Raw genomic sequence first — 14,654 nt, 5'->3', positions numbered from 1 at the left:
GGGGTGACTCACCCAGGGGATCTGCCCTCCAGCTCTGTCCTTTAAAGGAAGCATGACCCAAGGCTTGCTGGTATTTTTCCCTCCTTCTCCAAAAATTTCCTCGGGAGAGGATGCCTAGACTGCCAAGGGAGCCTAGCTGCTTTCCTAAGGGTCAAGGTCTGCAGTACATGGCCAGTCCCAGTCGGTGGCACTGTCACTTGGTGTCCGGGTAGGTGCTTTAGCAGTTTAATCAGTCCCTAAGCAGTGTGGCAGTGTTTCACATTCACACTGCAGCCTGTGTGTGAAAGTTGTTGTTTAACATCCTGTGTTTATAATCAGGAGTCAAGGCCTCCTTTCCCTTCCTATGGAAGCCCCGGGTCAGACAGGTGCCTGGCTTGATTGGATTGGCGGGAGACCAGAAATGCCACATTGGCAAAGGTTGCTGGCAGGGGTGGTGGTGGTGGTAGCGGTAGGAGAGAGGGAGGGGAAGGGGGGTGGGGAGGAGGAGGGAAGGAGGAGGAGGGGGAGGGGCAGCATCCTCTCTCAGAAGCTTAGGGTCTGCTGCAGCAGCCGCAACAGGAGCACTGAGTACTAGTTGCTCAATAGTTTATCACTTTGCATTGCCCTTTCTTCTCCATTAAGTGAATTTCCGTTTCGAGGGCAGAGCTTCATAGGAGAAAGGTGTGGTGGCGATGGGAACCTCAGGGCTTTCGAAGGTCCAGAGTGAGAAAGCAAAGCCGTGCCTGCACTGCAATAAGATCTGGCTCTGGGCTCAGGGCTCTCTGGAGCCTTCCTGTCTCTCTGGCAAGGGACTCTGAGACCCGGGAGTGTCTACACTGGAGGTGGCTCGGGGTGTTGGGGGGTGGGGTCCTTGTCTTCTGGGTACTGCCCAACTGCTGAGAAGGGCGTAGGTCTCGGGGCTGGCGGGGTCCCGGACCGGGTGCCTTAGGGGTTCAAGCTCCCGGCCGGCCCAGGCACTGGCGGTTGCCATGGTGACGTAGGGTCGGCTGTGTGCCGTAGAGACAAAGCGGCCCGCCCGCCCGCGGCTCTCGAGCTCCTCCTCCTCCACCGCGCCTCCCTCAATCGCCGGCGCCGCCGCCGGAGTGGCTCTCGGTCCTTCCATCGATCCTCCGGTCCGTCCTCCCGCGGCCCCCGCCGCCGCTGGTCAGGTAAGGCGCGCGCCAGTACGCGCGACCCAGGAAGGGTCCCCGGAGCGCGGGGTCCAGCCGCTGTGGGGATGCACCGAACGCCCTGCGGGGCTACCCTGATGCCAACCCACCGTCACGGCCTCCCGGAGCCCCGCGAGCCCAGCACCCCCGGCAAACTTCGGGCCGCGCGCCGGGCTGCGGAGCAGAGCCCTCTACACCGCCTGATCTGTCCGGACCAAGTTGAGGGGCGGGCCGAGCCATACCCACCTGCCGGGTATCTCTCTTTTTCCTTCCACCTCTCTCCTTCGCCTTTAGGAGGAAAAGAAGGAAACAGAATTACCCTAGGACTTTCGTGTTTCATGGTTAATTCCTTACAGAATAGGATAGGAGGTGTAAGGAGCAAATGAGAGATTTTTTCTTTTTCTTTTTTTTTTAATTTAAGACAAATCTTTGAAAAGTCAGCTCCTTCTGACGCTTGTGGTCCACGCATTTAGAAGTGGTGTCTGAAGTTCCTCTGGGTTTTGGATCTGAATCTGGAACTGCATGGTGGGAGAGAGAGCCCAGATTTCTCATCTAGCCTTTCCAGAGCTGTTAGCTGGACCAATACCTTCTGGAGGAGATACTTGGCACAGATATCCTTGCTATTGTTTTTGGAAGATATTGTGTTCACGCTTTAGGCAAGTGGAAAATGCCTTGTGTTTTTTTTTTTTTTATGCAAGGGAGCCATCCAAAGCATCCTCGGAGGCAGGTATCCAGGCAGCATTTTCATCGGTGTTTACCAGTGTGGTGGCAAGGACTGAGCTGCAGTTGCCAAGGGCATTGGGGTACCCGACAGGGAACTGCTCGAGTTGTGGGTACCAGTCCTTTTCAATGGCCCCAAGCCAGCAGGCCATTTCGTGACAGTTTGTTGCAGACACAAAGAATACAATTTAAAATGTGACAGTGAAGACTTTTAGGGAAGTACTAGAAGTGATATGTATTATTATGAGAGAAAGAAAACATACTTTTCAGGGTTATTGGTGATCAGTTAAGGATATTATACATGTGCCAATGTTATTTGTATTAATTGGGGACAGATGCTGTGTTGATAACTGGAAAATTACCCACCTGATTAAGTTGTATAACTCAACTTAGAAAAATCATGTTTAACTAGGTTAGAGAATGTTTTATGGAATGAAAGGAACTGTATTTTCTTTTTTTCTTTCTTTCTTTTTTTTTTTTTTGTTAGCTCATATTGTTTAAATGAAGCAGTAGCACCGATCATTCTGAGTTGTGGCTGAGTTGATTAGAATTCTGGGTATTAGAGCTGTAGGAGGTGCCACCCCAGAGTGATTATTTAATATCCCTCCCCCCTTCTTTGGGATTCCAACACCTGTTAGCTTGCTGATTGCTGGGTTCCCAAGCCTGTTCTCTCTCATGTGCCAACAATTTTGAGTAATGCCACTTCATTATAAGACTGTATGGGAAACTAGAGGGTTTACGTTGCAGCAATTTTCAGATCATTCCACAACTGGGCTTGTTTTTAAACTGAGGTGTATCTGCAGAGTGGCTCACAGATGCTCTGCTAACCACTCTTTGATGAAGGTAATGAAAAGGAGCCTGATTCGAATGAAGTCGAGCGGGGTTGAGAAGGGGAGCCGAGGAGGAACATCGGCGTTTTCTCATTTCAGTCCGAGAGGCAATCAGACCATCAAGAAAGACGAAGGCGCGTTATATAGTCACAGGATGTAGTTGCTTGGTATTAAAAATACAATTTGAGTTCTTTCTAAGGTACCAGGAGTGCAGCTTTATTTAGCCCTTTTTCAGCAATCCTAACGTTCAAGTTCAAGGACTCTCTGTACCTGTAGCTGTATGAAAGCCACACTGGGAATTCTAGCCTGGGCAGTTGTGGCTCGCAATTAGAGTGTTGAAGCCCAGAGCTGCTTAATGTTACTATAGCAAGATAAGCGCTCTTCTCCTGTTTGTCCTTCCTTGCCAACTCTTGCAGGTACCAGATCCAATAGTCTGGTGTCTTCAAACAACACCCTGTCTTTTTTGTTTGTTTTTTTGTTTGTTTGTTTGTTTTTGCTTCCTTCCGAAATAAAACAAGTAAATAGAAGTAAACAGCCACGGAGTGAATACACTGCCCAACTGTCTCGGTTGACTTACAGAAACGTGGTCTTACGATCACATATATATCATTGGCTTTCTGGAGTGTGAGTTATCACCAGGTGCTAAAGCCACCCTGGGAAAGGGGATGGCCATGCTATTGCAGTAGGAAATGTAAAAAAAACATACCTTAGGGACTTGGAACTCAGATCAGTCACTTGGGAGAAGCAAGCATCCCCTTAGGTGTGAAAGACTGGTCATGACTCTCCAAGATTCTCAAGGGTGCTCTCATCTTTTTCCTGTACGTCCTGGTTTAATAGTCTGAATCTTACTAAGTAAAAACTGGCCTTAATTTTTGGTCTAAGTCATAGAACACAGTCTGGTAATTGGTGGGATGGTGGGCCCACCCGAGAATTCTGTATCAGATGTAACAAAGACACCAAAGCAAGCCAAAGAATTTTGTTTAACTTCAAACTGCTGTTACCTTCGTGGGGTTCAGAGTCAGCTATCTGCAACCAAAAAGCCTACCCAGCAGCCTAAAGCCACTTAGCCTCCGTCCATTTCCTGTTCTGGGCCCTGGTTCTTTTGCAATTTCTGGTTGCCCTCTGATAACACGATCACATCTAGTGCGGTGTGTGGTAGCATTTATAAAATCCTATTGCTGAAGGGCAATCGGTTCTTAATGACCTCCTTACCCAGACACTTAGGCTTAGATATGTGGCTGGAGAGAAGGCGACCCTGAGACCTCGAGGAGAAATGCTATAAATACAAGGTATCATTTCCTGAGCCGCTGTGCACGGTGGGTATTGATCATAACTGCTGTGAAGAGAACAGGTGGGGAGCGGCTGGCCATGGTGACAGGAAGGGGTATTTGGTGGCATAGACTATTAGTAATGACTGATACGGTAGAAAAACTATTGTGGCTATTTTCCAGTCTTGCGCTTTGAGTGATGGTAACGTACAATAATTTAAAGCCATATTGTAAACTCTAAGTGCTGGGTGGAAAACATATATGCTTATATTTGTGAGATAGAAGTGTAGTTCCAAGAAAACGACTGATTTCTCTTCCCTACGTGTATAGCACTTAGTGTCGATTCAGATACAGTTAACAAATGTGAACCAAGTAGTCCCTTCTAACAGACAAAGCTATCGGAACTCTTCGGTTGAAGAATATTTGTTTTATGTAGACTCTGGTTATTTCTTTGATTTTATTTCACTTTATTTCTTGACCAGCCATGTCATATTAGAACTCAGCGCGTGATGGTGTGCATTGATGAAAAACTACATCACAAGCCTTCCTCTTCATTGTGGTCGTCTACCGTGGTGCTGTGGTGGACAGGAGCATTTTGGCTTCTGTTGGAGTACTTCTGTCACACACATCCTCGAGTGTCTTAGGCTAGATTCCTGCTTCTTCCCTTAAACCCAGTCAAAGGTGAAACTCCAGGAACTGGGCAGTGAGGGTCCAGCAGGTGAGAAGGAGGTCCATTCACACCAAGGGCCCTGGGTGCACAGTGTTCAGGCAGCAGGGAGGAAAGACTCTGGTGCTTCCAAATGTTTTAACACTTCCTGGTTTGGATTCCCTGGCAATTAACCAGGGTCATTTCCCAGGGGTTCTGAGACTAGACACTCTCACATTGGGGGGCGGGGTGTGCTGGTCCCGGTGGCTGGGACCCACCTTCCCACTCTGACTAAATTGCACATTTGGCTTATCTGCACTTTGAACATTGCAAACCACAGGAAAGCCAGAGAACACATTCTTTTTGTCTCCCCATATGGCCATAGAATCCACTTGGCTCTGGAATACAAGTTACATGCTCAAGATCACAGCGAATCTAAAATGCTGTGTTTGTCCAGAGTGTTGGGTACATCTGAAAGGGCTGCATTCTGAGTATTGGCCCCTCGTCAGCTGTCTTCCTTAATGTCGAACTATAGGCATTCAGGCCAAACATAGCCCTTTATACAGCTTGATCACAACACGGTGCATCAGGTAGAGTTCCATTGAAGAATAATAGATATTTACTCAAGCTTTTGAGTTATACATTGATTGGGAAAGGGCTTCTCTGTGATCTTATCTGACATGTTCTCTGGTTATATATTGATTTTTTTCTAAGCCCCTGTTTGATGGTAGTCATTTGGATTTCCATCTGTTTTTTTTTTTTTTAAAGCAGTCAGGTAATCAATCAATCTATCAGCCAGCCAATCAATATCAGCCAGTGTGCCTGGCACTATACTAAGTAGCTTAAAAATATGAACTCATTACTTTCTATACATGAACCTTAGGTGACAGGTACTGGTCATTGTCCTTATTTTATGAATGGTGACGCTGATGGTTTTTCTCTGTTAATTTAACTTAAAGGCGCACAAAAATCTACCAAATTTTAGCTTTCAGTCAAGCAATGCCTCAAGCTTTATTTTCTATTCGGCAATATGCTAAGTATAGAAATAACTATATGATTACGTGTGGACATTTTTCCTTATTTTTTCCCCATCTCTTTCATAAGAAGAAACAAAACCTGAGGCCACAGAACAAGACACATGCATTGTTTTCCTTAGGGTGATGACGGGATTGTTCTGGACCTAAATACGTAGTCTAGTCTGACCTAAAACAAGTGTCCAGGCTGGACTGTCTCAGCCTCGTGAGTGTCGAGATTATAGGTGTTAACGAAAAGTGTCCCCCAGCGCATGATTTAAAATTTATTTAGTTTTTCTTTTTTGGTGGGGCCAGCAGGGTCTCTACATAGCCCTGGCTATCCCGGGACTATGTAAACCAAGCAGGCTTCAAAGTCCCAGAGCTGTGCCTACCTCTCTGCCTTGGGATGCTGGGAGGAAATGCGTGTACTGCCACATTTTTTTTTTTTGTTTGGTTTTGAAATTGGGTCTCACTCTGTAGCTCAGGCTAGACTAGTCGTAAGCTTACTATGAATCTGAAATTGACCTTGAACTCATATTCCTCCTACCTCATTCTCCTTAGTGCTGGGATTACAGACATATGTCATCTTGCTTGGTTCTATTAGTATTCTCTTCATAGACTCTGGAATACATTAATTAATTAAAAGAAGAACTTCTGAAGGGGTTTGATGTTTCATTTATTATGTGAATTCATATGCTATAAGAACACGTATTTCCCCTGGGGTTGGCTTTGCTGCGTTCATGTAAATATGCCACAGAAGCACAAGTGTCTTATTCCCACTGTCTCATGAGGGGGCCTCACTTTGGATCATTATCCTTTCCTGGGCTGTCTCTGACTCATCCTAAGGACTCTGTGGCTTTTCTTTCTTACTCTCTTTCTCTTTTAACAGAATTCCCTGTCTGCCTCCCTCCTCTAAGAACTTTACAGGCTGTGTTTGGAAAACAAAACAGAACAAAAACAAAATCAAACAAAACAAACAAACAAACAAAAACCCCTCTGTCAACTTCCTAAGAACAAGAACTGGGCGTTACGTGTGCTTCAGGCAGGCAGAAGTCTGTTCTCCTTAGTTAGATTCTTCAAAGACTTCTCATGTCATATAAACTTACAGTGTTTCCATCTAGTTCCAAAGTCAGCATTGTTCTAAGGCAAGACAGAACTGGCTGAGGTCCCGTGAAGTATTAGCTTCCTATGTTCCGAGGGCATTATGATACTTGAAGTTTTAATCACTTGAATCATGTCATTAGAAATCAAATCGTACCATCCCATCTTCAACCTGTTTGGATCTGGAGGTCCATGTCTGACTGAAGAGATTGTGGGTGAGAGACAGGAAACAGTAGCTGACTTAGTTTTATGGCACCAGCTGTGACTAAGCTCTTGATTCTTTTAGTCAAAGAGAACAGAGAGTGGATCTTCCACAGTTTACACTTTTGAATGTTCATGTCTTTTCCACTGCCTCCTGTCTGCTCCTCGCCCAATACACGTATCCCCTTGTTCTCAATAGAAGAGTGATTAAGAGTTCCCAATTCAGGGGCCTTTATTCTGTAAGCTAGGTAAGAAGTGGGATTAAATAAGAGACAGGTATCTATAAAAGCAGCAATTATTCCTAGTTTGTAGATACATTTTCTAAACAACAAATACTATTTTAGTTTTTATTTATGGAGCGTTTACTTGGTGCCAGGAACCCTATTAAACATACTGTAGAAGCTCTCTCTTCCCATCTCCACTTCTTGTCTCCTTAACACAGTTTATCCAACATGCAGTTGTTAAATGGAGAGCACATGACATGTGTGACTAACTCTGACAATGACTAGGATGGCTTTGTTAATTACCAGCAGCCCCAGAATGTCTTCCTGCTGCAGGGAAGGTACGGTGACATTTTGCTTATGCATACTCAGGAAAGAGTTGGCACTCAGGGCAACCTAGTGGGCAGATTGGAGATCGCAGGCACTCTCACCTCGGAGTAGGAGCTGACACCTCAGGAGGTAGGGAAGAGAGGGGCCATCATTGTTAAGATGGCTACAGATGACTGGTGGACTCAGGGAGCAGAAGGAGGGAGAGGACTTATCATAAAATATGTTTCTAGAATTAAAGGAAACAATAAGTAGAGTGACCATTAATCCTCTGTTTTAAGCCGGGTCCTAGACTGGCGATTATTTTGGAAAGGGCACAGGATGAAAAGAGAAAAGAAAACTGGGGCTGGAGAGATGGCTCAGTGGTTGAGAGCACTGGTTGCTCTTGCAGAGGGCGGGGCTTTGGTTCCCAGAATCCACATGGTGGCTCATGACTACCTATAACTCCAGTTCCTGGGGATCTGATGCCCCCTTCTGACTTCCACAGCACCTGGCATGCATGTGCCACACAGACACACACGCAGCAGGCAAAGCAAGTACATCTAAATGATTAAAAAAGAAAATAGACTAAAACCACCCGTAACCATTGGGCACTCCCGGCTGGGATCTGCGCTCAAAAGTCTTAAAAAAAAACCAGCTTCTATCTGGGTCATTCCAGTACCCAATGGGGTTTTCCTGGAATTCCTCAAGGAAAGGTTATAATTATGGAGAAAAAGAGGAACCAGAAATTTGGTTACACTCTCAACTGCTTATTAAAACTCACTGTTTTTTTTTTCTCCCGTGCTTAAGAGCAGTCAGAGAAGATGGCTTGGATTTGAATTCTGACTGTATCCCCTTTATGGCTTCATGATCTTGGGAGAAGCTCCTTCGTTTCTTACTGCAAATGGTCCATATACTCTTGTTTTTTTTTTTTAAGTTTATTTATTTTATGTATATATAAGTACACTGTAGCTGTCTTCAGACACACCAGAAGAGGGCATCGGATCTCATTGTAAATGGTTGTGAGCCACCATGTGGTTGCTGGGATTTGAACTCAGGACCTCTGGAAGACCAGCCGGTGCTCTTAACCGCTGAGCCATCTCCCCAGCCCCCATATACTCTTGTTATCCCTACCACAACATATGTTGAAATTCTGTCTCCTAAGGTGATGGTAGCATTGGAGGGCGGGGCCTTTGGGAAGTGATTAGCATACATCTCACCGGTAGAATTGGTTCTCAGAGGGCTTGTTAATCTTTTCCCCATCTGAGGACCCATTTGGAAGGTAACACTTATGAACCAGCAAGAGGGTTCCCACCAGACATTCAATCTCCGGTGCCTTGATCCAGGGCTTCCAACTTCCAGAACCACCACAAGAAAATCTCTGTTGCTTATATGTCAGTCAGGCAGTTTTACAGAAATTCGTTATAGCAATCTGAATATATTCCGATAACTATCTTGCAAACTGGAGAGACTACTACCATGTGGAATTTAGTTGTAAGGATTAACTGAATACATATTAGGAAAGGACTTAATCGAATCATTATTTGTTGAAGGTTTTATGTACAGAAAGGAAACTTACTAAGTAATGCATCACAAGCAATCTCAAGAGAAACAGTTCTCTTTAGACCTGGGAGTTCAACTTAGATGTCGTGTAATTTTCCTTATATGTCTGGCGAGTGTAAATGAATCACATTTCACTCTGCCATTGACTTCAATTCAGATCGCACAGATTGAATTCTTCAAGTTATCAGCTTCATCTTAAAACCTTAACTCTTTCACATTTATATATAAATTCAATATACCTGAACTTTTATTTTAAGGAGTCAGATAAACGTTGGGTACATTTCTGCCTCCAGTAAGTGAACTCTTCCTGAAAATTAGCTCCAATTACTTTGAATATTCTATCACTTACAAAATTAATATCATCTAGACTTAATCAAACACTCTTAAACATCTCAATCTAAATTAATCGCATGTCTAAAACTCTGTCACACATTTTAAATTAGAATCACAAGACCGAGCTGTCAGTTTGTCATTGAAAATGTGACAATCATTCATAGACTGTATCAAAAGTATCAACAGACACCAGCTTCCTTTTCTAAATAAAAGACGGATTTATTTTTATTTTATACATATGAGTGTTTTGCCCACATGTATGTCTATGCACTACACATATGGCTGATGTCTATGGAGGTCAGAAGAAACATTGGATATTCTGAAACTGAAGTTACAGATGGTTGTGAATCAGCATGTGGGCACTGGGAATTGAACCCAGGTCCTCTGCAAGAACAGCAAGTGTTCTTAACCGCTGAGCCACCTCCCCAACTCTGGGACCCGTTTCTTTCAGGTCGTTAATTCTACTCTGTAGATTGTAAAGTTGCTTCCTCACTGAGAAGGGAGTGAACGGAAGGTGCTTTCCCAGTTGAGTTCTAGTTGTCTTACCGCTCCGTGCAGAAGCTTCTGCACGACCATTTTCCCTAAAGTGTGTATGCCCATTGACCACAGATGTACAAGTTGAGCATTGTACCCGGATTGTATCAGTCCTGGATAAGTCTTCCCCTGACAGTGATGGACAGCCTGTCTTTTATAGACACCACAGCAATCGGTAACCGAGAGTCATGCTTTCAGATCCTATTGATGTCTTTTAATACTTAGAACAGCACTGTCCAATATGTAATTTAAGTTTCAATAGCCATATTTTAGAGAGTAATTTCCATAATGGATTTTAAAGCCAGTGTACCCAAAGATTCATCATAATTTCAACATGTAGTCGATATAAAAATGATTAATGAGATAATGAACGCTGTTCTTTTTCAGCTTTAAAATCTGCTGTGTAGTTTATTATTTCTAGAACATCTGGATTTGTGTCTCAGGAGTTAAAATTAAACTTACTCCTTCCTAAACAGTAAGGTTGTATTTGTAGAACAGACACTTTATATGGCTCCAGATCCTTAAATGTGAGTGGGTTGAAATAGAATAAAACAAAAGTTTGGGTTCCTTAGTCGCATATAAGTGACTCAGTAGTCCAGTTAGTGTCGGCCATGTTGCATGACATAGCCCCAGGCGTTGTGTTCACATTTACTCCTCGAGATTCTTCCTCCGACTTAGGCTATGGCACTGCTGTCTTTTACTCGGTTGGAGTCTGTACCTCCTTAGTTGATAGCTACTGTAGTTTTCATGACATCTGATTGGCGGCATGGGTAGTTGAAGGTCATCTCGATAGATGCAAATACTCCATGGTTTTGCTCATTTTCCTAAGAGATCTCTTCAACGTTCTTTGCTTCTTTCTAACAGCTGAGTTGGTTCCAGGGGAGGTAGAGTTCTGTCAGCTTAAATGGTCTCTGTTTCATCATATGTAACTTAGTGGAAACTCGAAGACCTAAATATAGTCTCTGCGTGAGGTCACATACAGTGGACCATCCTGCCCCATTTTCCCAGAATGCTCAAAGCTGGCTGTCCTAGATAAACATTTGGTGTCTTTCTTCATTCTCCTGTACTCTGGGTCACCTCCTCCTTCCTCATCCTCTGTAGATGGTCTTACCCACAGACCACCTCACAGCCTCTGGTTAGTGCATCTGTCATTCAACCTGTCCATAGAAATCATCATCCCACCCAACTCTGAATCATGTCCACCCATTTCAAATCCAACATCATGACATTGCTATCTTAAGTCTTTCCTGACCACTACATTTTTCTTCAGTGTTTGTATCCTGTCTCTTCTCTCATATGTAACAAAACTTGAGTCATAGATACTGCTTCTTCCTCTTTTCCTCCCTCTACTCCACCCCCCACCGCCACCCCCACCCCACCCTCCTAGAACTAATACAAAATGCTCTCTTCCTTGACACATCTGGGATCAATTCCCCATCCCCGTTTCAGTCCACCTGCTAGTAACATCTGACCATTGGCCATTTTTTTAATGACAGTTTCTTCAGTTGGTTACACAGTGGCTGTTGCTCAGAAGTGCTGTGGTACCAGCCTCCTTTAAGCTCGGGGGCTTACACTGACTCTGACTCACTGGTTCAGGCCAACTGCATTTCGGCCAAGGAAGGTGAGCTTGGTTGGTGGCTGTGCTCTAGACTGTGACTCATTTGGCATTTACTCTGGGCTATGGGTTGTGCTAGATCTGTTCCCTGTGTGCCAGATCTAGGACTTGAGCTGAAGGGACTGCGGGCATCCTGGGACTGTCCTTGTTGTGGCAGCTTATAGGAACGTTGGGGGTTCCTTCGTTTATTGTACCTACTAGCATTCCTGCTGGCCAAAGATTTCACACAGCAGACATAATATAAATCAAAACTGCAGGATGGCATCTTCCCTCCACCATGGGGCAAGGAAAGAGAGCAAATATTGACTGAACAGCAACTGGGCCATCACAGTAGCCTCTGGGGCACCTGACTGTCTTGATTCTCTGTCCACATTGCAGCTCTTTCCACAGCCTCATTTGTGGATTTCCTCAGACCTTGGAAACAATGCCATTGACCTGATTCTAGTTCCTTGGATCCCCTCCTTTCTGGTCTTACCTTGATTTTTAGGTAATCCCCCTGTGATGGTTTGTATATGCTCGGCCCAGGGAGTGGCACTATTAGAAGGTGTGACCTTGTGGAGTAAGGAAACACTTGTGGGGAATGTGTGTCACTGTGGGAGTGGGCTTTAAGACTCTCATCCTAGCTGCCTGGGTGCCAGTATTTGGCTAGCAGCCTTCTGATGAAGATGTAGAACTCTCAGCTCTGCCTGCACCATGCCTGCCTGGATGCTGCCATGTTCCCACCTTGATGATAATGGACTGAACCTCTGAACCTGTGAGCCAGCCCCAATTAAATGTTGTCCTTATAAGAGTTGCCTTGGTCATGGTGTCTGTTCACAGCAGTGAAACCCTAACTAAGACACCCGCTTTGCTTCATGACTTTAACATGTTGACAAAGCTCTAATTTGTGTCTCCACTGGAAGACTCTGCCCTTCACTCCACACCCTTTTGTCTACTGTTGGCACTTCCAGTATATCACATAGGGAACTGATTACTGAGTGCCCGAAATGGGGCCCATTCAGCCCATTTCTTCTACCTGCTTAGAGAATGGTTGCTTCCTTTGTTCAGCTGTTTAGACTGAAACTGACCTGAACTTTTTGTTTTTCCTTCTTTACTCCTTCTTGGAAAGCGGAGACACCACAAGCTACATACTAACAAGTAGGAGGTATTTTCAGAGATATTTGATGATCAAAATAATAATAATAATAATAATAATAATAATAATAATAATAATAATAATAATAATAATAATGTCCTAGCTAGACCCACTGGAAGTCACTGAATCGGTTTAAATTGTTATGCTGTCTTATGACGATGTATGGGTGGGAGGTTACTCAGCTTATCCACGGTGAATACAAATACAAGATGACTCTGGCTTGCGGGTTCTGCCACCAAGGTCCTATCATTTTCTTCTTTGTCACCACTACTGCTCTCCTGCCATTTCCCTTTCATTTTAGGAAACTTCTAACTGGTCCTCCTGTTCTTAATGTGATACGCAGAGTCTGTTTTTCAGCACGGTTTCTTTGAATTTGAAATTTGGTATTATCACTTCCTCGCTCAAAAGACCCCAAGATCAGAGGAAAGCACAGACAGACAGGGGACATGGGAGTAATTTTCCATGTTAGTGAATGGCTAGTAAAAAGCCAAGAACAGTAATGGGGAGACCGGTTCAGAGCCAGTTACAGTGGCCCAAGCAAGAGATGCTGCACTTGTTACTATTATAGCTTTGTATTTATGTGATTTAAAAAAACGATAACATCTTCACCAGACTATGAGTTCTAGGAAGGCAGAGGCAATGAACACTTGTGAATACTGTTTTTGCTTCTGATTCTTGGTATGTAGCCCACAGCCTTGGTTATCTGGCATTTGGACGACTCACTGAGTTTCACGAGAAACAACAGTTAACAAGCTGCAGTATGTGTCTGTGCACTTAGCTCTCCATTGAGAACTGGGCTAAGCTCACAAAGACTTCGTAAATGCATGCGATGTGGCCAAGGAAATGGTTATAACCGACGGGACAGGAAGCATGTGTTTGTCTCTGTGGTACTGCAGATGGAGTGCAGGGCCTTACACATGGGAGGTGAGCACTTCTCTTCTGAGCCATGCCGCAGCCAGGAAACATTTCTCTTTATTTTAGTTAACTATTTTTGTCTGTGGTATGTGTGTGTTTACATGTGTGTGCATGTGCGCACACCTGTAGATACCACCCTTGTGAATACCAGAGATTGACATCACGTGTCTTCCTCAACCCCTTTCTACCGAATTTTTCGAGGCAGGATTTCTCTTCAAACCTGGAGCCACACCCGTTTGGAAAAGCTGGCTTGCTAGAGAGCTCCAGACTCCTCCTCTCCACTTGCATAGCACTGAGATTACAAGTACATTGTCCGCAGACATGGCTTGTCTTGTGCGTGCCGGGGATCCAAACTCAGGTCCTTGTGTTCGTGTGGCAAGCTCTTACTTGCTGAGCCATCTCCCAGCCCAGGGGAGCACTTCTCAAAGTCTGATCATCAGGCTTTCATTCAGACATTCGGATTAGTATTTCCCTGCTCCGACTCTGACAGCGGAGCCCATGCAAGGCACATATTAGGAGGTGAAAGACATCTTCAGGCGGAACCCACCGGAGCGTTGGATCGTGGAGAAGGATAACGTATTAATTAGAACTATGTGAAGTTACTGAAACTCGTCCTTGTTATGATCTCTCACTCATGGTAATGCACTTACTCAGTATGTCCTACTGAGTACAAACGAAAGAGCATTTAACAATGTCTGAGTAAAGAAAAACATTTGTGATAAACCTTACTTATTATAATGGGACATTAGGAATGGACAACACTATCAATTGACACCATTTGGTAAAGAATTGGCAACATGACAAATTCAGTGTTCTCTTTCTCTGTCTTTACAGGCAAGAATTGAAGAGCATGAAACCTTCAACCGTTTTATGTTTTAAATTTCCACAGCGGGCCAGAATTAGAAGATGCTTAAAACATTTAGAGCTCATAATCTTATCTGGACCGAGAGATTCCATTGTTTGGTGGATTTCAGTAAATTTCACTGGTTTGATTATTAACTCTGGGTCGTGGCTGATTTCTCTGCCAGATAAAGTGACTTCAGAAAATAGGAGATGCCCTTAGCGCAGGAGAAAACCCACACCGTGGGGCTGAGGAAAATTCTCA

General features: G+C 44.4%; 1 protein-coding gene across 2 annotated transcripts in view; it reads left to right on the top strand.

The window, feature by feature from the left end:
• Positions 1 to 889: 889 nt before the first annotated feature.
• Rnf182 (ring finger protein 182) overlaps positions 890 to 14,654 on the top strand; it is a 55,246-nt gene continuing 41,481 nt past the window's right edge. Inside the window, exon 1 of one of the 2 annotated variants that reach the window (XM_017600644.3) lies at positions 890 to 1,401. The gene's annotated coding sequence lies outside the window, so the exon portion shown is untranslated. 2 annotated transcript variants of the gene reach the window in all.

Source organism: Rattus norvegicus, chromosome 17 (assembly GCF_036323735.1).
Source record: "Rattus norvegicus strain BN/NHsdMcwi chromosome 17, GRCr8, whole genome shotgun sequence".
NCBI lineage: Eukaryota > Metazoa > Chordata > Mammalia > Rodentia > Muridae > Rattus > Rattus norvegicus.
The sequence above is the reverse complement of the archived record's forward strand: the minus strand, read 5'-3'. Positions and strand labels throughout refer to the sequence as shown.